Here is a 7,243-nt window from a genome sequence, read left to right as displayed (position 1 = left end):
TGGCAACCAATCCTTAGTTTTGGGTGTTCTAATATATGAATGAGACATATGAAGGGTAGTGCAACAACCAATTCAATGAGGACATTCCTTATAGTCAGGAAGCAAAACATGTTGAAGAAGATAATGAGCTATTGAAGTCGATCAACCATGAAGAGCTATAGTCATCCACAATATCCTTGAAGAGACCGGTGAAAGCTTCAAAGTCTACATCCACATTGAAGATGGATTCTCTCATGAAGATCAAGATTACTTGTGCTTAAATATATAACTTATTGTAATATTGAAGCAACGATCTAAGCAAGATTAGAAAAAGCCCAAAAAAGATAGTGAGACCTAAGTGAAAACCCAAGAATCTAGGTGGCTTAGCTTGGAGTAATTTTAGACCTTGTTATGCATGATCATTGGTGAGAATTTGTGATCAACGGAGTTAAATGAAAAACTCTAAGTATGACCTACGGATGATAATGACACTCGACCGTGACATCGTCTATCTAAACAAAACCTTAATTAAAATTGCCTCTATGTTTTGCAGTCAATCGTGGTGGTGTGCGGTCATCCGTGACAGTCGTTTGGTGATTCAAAAGTGATAGTTTAGATAATTAAATGAAGGATCTTAATGGATAATCAAGTGTTAAGCTTTCAAGTCATTTCGTTAATGCCCAAGAGAGCTTAACAACTAGTTCAACAAGGAACTTGGGTGGTCCTTGATTAATGGTGAAGTTCAATTACTTATTAGTAATATTTTGCACTTGAATTCAAATCAGTTTGAATTTGGTTTGACTTTAATGGCTAATTGAGTGCCTATAAAAGGGTTTAAGTCATAAGGACTTGATAACCTTCGCTATCAACACTACAAGAAAAAGGGGCATTTGCGACAGTTTTTTAGAGACGGATATATTTTTTGTCCCATAAATAAATCATTCGGGACAGTTATAAATCCGTCGCTAAATTTTGACTATTTGGGACAAAAAATATACCGTCGCAATAATTGAGATGGATTATTTCCATTGTTATTGTGGTGTCCCTACATATCTAACAATTGGGATAGAAAACTTACCGTCTCAATTTTTGAGACCGATTTTTCCGTCGCAACTGTGATTGAGTTTTATATCTATTAAGACAGATGGTTTTCCGTCTCTAAATCGACAATTAAAGACAGAAATAATTTTGTCCCTAGTTGTGTAGCAATTGGGACAAATACTGACCGTTCAGAAAAGTGGGCATTAGTGACGGACGTAATTTATGTCCACTAAACAAACCATTTGGGACAGATATAATTCTATCGCTACATTTATAGCAGTTGCCAGTTGGGGGAGATATCTTACCCTCACAATATTTGAGACGGATTTTGCCATCGCTATTGTGATTGAATTTTACATCTATTACAACGAATTACTTTCTGTCCCTAAATAGACCATTCGAGACGGATACAATTCTGTCGCAATATATGGGAATATGGGATAGATATATTACTGTCCCAATATTTGGGACGGAGTTTTTTTGTCACTATTATGATTAAATTTTACATTTATTATAATTGCATTTACATCTATTATGATGGATTTTTTTCATCACTCAATAAATCATTTGATAAAGAAATAGTTCCGTCACTACATATGAAATTTTTTCATCCCAAAAATTAGAGACGAATAACTAATTTTCCCTAAATTAAAGAAATTTTTTTATCATTGGAGACGGAAATTTTCCATCGCAAATTGGGGTCGGATAATTAAATGTCCCTAAATTAAAAATCCGAGACCCCTTCCCACGCGCGCTCAAATCTCAAACAATTTGATGAGTTTTGAGAAATCGTTCCCGATCAAAATGATAGAGTGCTTCTTCACCCTTCTCTTTGTGCAGAGAGAGAGGAAAAGCGTTTCCGCCCTGGCTCTGAGCACAACAGGTATGCCTTTTTCATCTTTTTCTTCTTCTTCTACTCTCTTCCATCTTCTTCATCATTGGTTTCCCCTTTTTTGTTTTGTTTTTGCTTTTGTTTTTTTTGTTTTTTAAGCAGAAAACCCTGCTCTTCGCGCATAGAGAGAAGAGACCAGATCCACCTCCGCCCTTGGTTCTGAACACAGGTATGTCTCTTTCTTCTTCTGTTACTATTCTCTTCCATCTACATCCTTAGTTCACTGATTTTATTTTTTTAAGGCAGAAAACCCTGCTCTTCGCGCATAGATAGAAGAGACCAGATCCACCTCCACCCTAGTTCTGAACACGGGTATGTCTCTTTCTTCTTCTGCTACTATCTCTTCCATCTACATCCTTGGTTCCATTTTTTTTTTTTTTTTTTGCAGAAAACCATGCTATTTGCCACAGGGAGGAGCTACTCCTCCGCCCAAATCGTTACTTTGTGGGCTTTCTTCACCAAAATTTCTGGTACCTGTTCTCTGTTTCTCCTGATTTGATGCTTTCATGCTATATAGGGTTTTAAGGATCCTCCAAGTGTTGGTTGGGTTTGTAATGGACTAGCTATTCTGGGGGATTAATGGCAACGGACTTCGCCACATTGGGTGGAACTTCATCATAGATTTTTGAGTTTCCGATAGTGTTTATGTGAGAGTAACCGATGACGATTCTGGATTGGTTGTGGTTGGATCACTAAATTCATAGCTGGGGTGGGATTTAAAGCTAATATATTTGATTTTCTTTTTTTCCATTTGTATTTTCCAATTGTAGATCAGAGTGATGTAGACAATGAGGGCAAACATCTAATCTAACTCTCAATGTGCTTTCATATTTTGGTGGAAACTCTTGTAATGTAGGCTTGATTCTCGGATGCAATGTTAGTTGTTATGTATCATCTCAGAAATTTAAATTATTATTATTATTTTTTTTTATTGGGTGGGGGGGGTTGAGGGTGATCTCTAGGCTTACTGGTCTGCACTATATTAAAAAATTATTCTATCTGGTTCAGTCTCAACCTACATCCACAACAGAGTCTAATGTCTTTACTGCCTTGTTTAATTGTCTGATTTATACTGAATTGGGCACTCTTTCATTGCCTTGTTTAATTGTCTTTTGTTGAAGATAAAAATGAATCCTTATATTTAACATATGTTTGCCACCCAGACACTCCATCTGGGTGAAATGTGCAGTGTCAGACACCATTATTGGACAAATATATCAAACTTCTGACATCATTGCTAGACATTGTTTTTTGGCCATATTTGTAAACCAATTATTGTATTTCTTCTTTTTCTTTTCCCTACTTAGTTTCTTCCATTAGAATAACTGTTGGGATATTACCAGATTACCCAAAATTGGGTTTCAAAAGCAAGATTAAGTTCTTTCCTTAATGCTGCTTTTATTCATTTTCAAACCCTTTGCAAAAATGATATTTTTTCATCTCTCTTTTACATTGTCGTTTGATAGCTGATCTTGTTTCTTATCCCTTCTCACATAAATTCTGTTTCTTGTATTGCCTTGCATGCTACATGACATTATGGTGGTGGTGTTGTGAGGTCAGTTACACTAAACTTATGAACTGTATTTTGATATTGCAAGTTCTAATCTTGGTATCCCTACAATACAGTATTGTAGGGATACCAAGTGTATTGTAGGGATACCAAGATTAGAACTTGCAATATTTATATTCATTTCCAAGTCAAAATAGAACACTGGCATATGTTTCCTACGAGTTAAAAGAGAGGGTTTCTTGAGAGTTTTGTAGGGATATCTTAAACTCTCTGGGCATCCAATCATGAATTTGTAGACGCAATGGCTTTTAAGATATAGCTTCAACTTGCTCCTTTATAGGGGAAATAAGTGTGAGATTAGGGGGAGAACTTAGGCTTAACCATTGTGGTTTCTTACGTTGTCTACTGGATATTGGGATGAAAAATCATATGTTTTTGTTCTTAATTACTTCACTAAATAACTTTTAGGAATTGAAAACAGATAGAATTTTCTTAGCACTGATTGCAAGTTGTGAAATCTGAATGGATGCGTTTGTTCCTAGCATTTCAAGATAGACCTGTCTCAAGTAAAGGAAATGAAGGTGGGTAAAATTCAATAAGTGCAAAATCAGTTCCAAAATGAAGAAATAAAACTGACTAGCAGAACAGGATCACCAAAATAGAGAACTAGAGAACAATTAGGGAGAAAATTGATAACTTGTAACAGAGTGACAAGATGGGGCAGCTTTTTTGGTCCAGTGCTAATAAGAATCAATAGAAAAGGCTTGGAAAATATACATGAAAACAGAACTCTAGATTGGGCTGTGCATTAAGCCCTAGCTAACTAGAAAACAAAGTTTGATATCCATAACTTGAATATCAACTAATAGTTCTCAGAAATTGAACCCAGAATTCAAGAGAACTGATGAATGGAAACTAATATGCGAACTTTGAGATAAATAAGATCAATATTTAGAGAGAAATTAAAGTAAAGCAATCAGAAAACTTGAATGAAACAGGGAGCCACAAGTTTAGAAAAGGAGATTCTGATCTAGAATTAGAAAATAGAAGATTAGAAGGTAAATAAGCCAGGAATCCATCTAGTTGAACCAAAGAATCTACTCAAAGAAGTACATAAACCACAACAGATATGGAGAGAACTAAACTGTGTTTTCATAAAATCAAGGTGTAGGCTGTAAGCCTTTACATTTATGGAATTTAGAGGAGACAGACTCATCAACTATGAATAATACAATAAATCAACTTGCAGCAGGAAAGTGCCCCTAGGTAGAGGCTTAACATCTGGAGGATTCCCCAACTAAACTTTGACGATTTCATTTACTTGTATAAACCATTACATGGACTAACCAGGTTAACAGAACAACCTCATCCTACAAGACTGACACAATCAAAACTATATCTAGTTAATTGTTGTATTAGTTGGTGATCAGCTTTCCTTCCAGTAACAAATTATTCTTTTAACATCTCTAATGCTCAACACAGCATCTATGTGCTCTCTATCTAGACCAGCTAATAAATTAACACAAAGAATGATCTCAATAAATAATTAAATAACTACATCTTAGCAAAATTTCCTATGACTAATGCCTAAATAATCAGTTTTCCTATAACTTTCCCAGAGGAACTTTTATTACCAATAAAATGAAAACCCAAAAACTAGAGACCTTACTTAAACAACAACATTTAAAGAAGGGTAAGAATTAATGAATAGTAGTAACTTTTACAATGCATCCGACCAATTATGAGAGAAGGAAAAAGTGAGAGCTTTAGCACATATTACCTCAAAAACTTCTTCATACATGTGTACTATTTCGCTTCAATCCTGTGTGCTTCAAGTAACCCTCTATCAAGTATTTTGACAGTAGATATTGTATAAAAACTGAATCCATTTCAGTAGGATAAAAATTCTTCCATAAAATGGAGATCAATTGATTGGAATGTTTTGTCTGAAGATGGAAAAGACCATAGGTAGATACATTTCTATCCAAAAAACAACATGCCATAAACTAGTGCTCCTACATAAAAGAATGACTATAACAACTGAGCACATAAGTTTAGGGCACATGAGTTCTGTGGCAAATGAGAATTTGGGAACAAAAATAGTTTTATCTATCATTTTGATTGAGGATGATATAATTGTTTAACTTGTATAGATTTATCTAATGTTAATACTTTTGGATGATGTAATCATTAAATGTCTAGTTGGATCTTCTAATGTGTAACAACAAGGTAAATATGTCTGAAAATATCATAATTATATTTTTTTTTACTTTAAAACTTTTAGGGACGGAATTTTACTGTCCCTAAAAATTACAGCCCTTGTTAGTTGGGACGGAGATAGCTGTCTCTAAAAAGAAGACTATTTGCGACAAGAAAAATCTGTCCCAAAAAACCAAGTTTTGAAATTTTTTACAGCGGAAAAATTCCAACTCAAATAATTTATGCTCTTTTGCAACAGAAATAAACTGTTGCTACATGGCCTTAACAACACAGTTTTTACGACAGATATTTTCGTCGCTTTAATAATTATTTGCGACGGAAAATTTCCGTCTCGAAATCTATTGCAATTGACCCCTTAGGGACGGAAAATTTTTTCCGTCTCGTAAATTATGCGACGGCTGTTGTAACAACAGATGTGTGACAGAAATTTTTACTGTCCCTAATAGGTAATAGCGACACTATTTTGGTATTTGTGACAGAAAATTTCCGTCTCAAAAACCCATTTTTCTTGTAGTGCAAAAGAAATTTGAGCAAAAGTCATATCATCTTGAGAATAGTCGTTTGAAATATTTTGTGAAACATTCATTAAGCTGAAATCGTGCTATTATTAAGCTTACAAAGAAGATACTCTGTTGCAAATTTGTGTGAGTTGGAGGTGCTCACAATAGTGTTAATGTAAACAAAAGAAATCCTTGGCTAATGGGCTCGGTATATATCTTTGGCCAGTGGGATTGGGTAGCTGGAAAACTTGGGTAAGAAATCCTTAATCGAGGACCTGGGTTCTTTGTCTGAAGGATAGTGACTAAGTTGGCAAAATACTTACCAGTCTGCATGGGCGCTTAGCTTAAGGACTACAACTAAGTTAGAGAAAATTCTTGGCCATGGAAGGTCTGCTCCTAATCCAAAGAACTGTGATTGGTTGGTGTAAAGGTTTAGTTCTTACCTGTTGAAAGGGATTAAATAGTGGAGCAATTCCTTAGTTAGATGGACCAAACCAGTTTTTTTCTTTTTTGCTACTCTCTCTCTCTCTCTCTCTATATATATATATATATATATATTGGCTTAGTCCAAGTGGCCATCAAACCCCTTCACCGAGAAGGACTCAACACTTCGATGTTGTTAGCCCTTCGTGACCAAAGGTTTCTTGAGTTCAATGATTCCCTTTTGGGAGCCATTGAAACAAGTCTTTGTTAACAGATTACAGGGTCGAGATTTGCTAAAATCCAGGGAAATGGTGATCTCCTGGTTCTGTATAGCAATCAGAACGAGATAGGTGCAATACCTTACTCCGATCCAGCAAGGAGACTAACACTGAGATGGATGCAATATCTTACTCAGAACTAAATTTGTGCTTAAATAAAATAAACAAGTAAAGAATAAAACCATAAACTGAAATAAAAGATATGGAATTGCAGAAAATAAAAAGCTGCTTAACCAGATCTATATCTTGGAATCAAGAGGCACGACTGTAGGCTTTGATCCAAGGATAGAAAAAGAAGCTGCTATATGCAAATGCAGAAAAGAAGCTAATAATGCAATCAAAGAAAATTACTTTGAAATATATCTTTGAAAGTAAAGTTACAATATTTGGAGATTGGTTT

General features: G+C 35.0%; 1 long non-coding RNA gene across 1 annotated transcript; it reads left to right on the top strand.

Annotated features, from left to right (window-relative positions):
- Nucleotides 1-1,704: 1,704 nt before the first annotated feature.
- LOC122092941 lies at nt 1,705-2,806 on the top strand. The gene is made up of 4 exons (XR_006144356.1): nt 1,705-1,903; nt 2,015-2,081; nt 2,159-2,224; nt 2,301-2,806. It is a non-coding gene; the product is annotated as an uncharacterized LOC122092941 (long non-coding RNA).
- The last annotated feature ends 4,437 nt before the right edge of the window (nt 2,807-7,243 follow it).

Source organism: Macadamia integrifolia, chromosome 11 (assembly GCF_013358625.1).
Source record: "Macadamia integrifolia cultivar HAES 741 chromosome 11, SCU_Mint_v3, whole genome shotgun sequence".
Classification (NCBI taxonomy): domain Eukaryota; kingdom Viridiplantae; phylum Streptophyta; class Magnoliopsida; order Proteales; family Proteaceae; genus Macadamia; species Macadamia integrifolia.
This window is presented reverse-complemented; position numbering and strand designations above follow the sequence as displayed.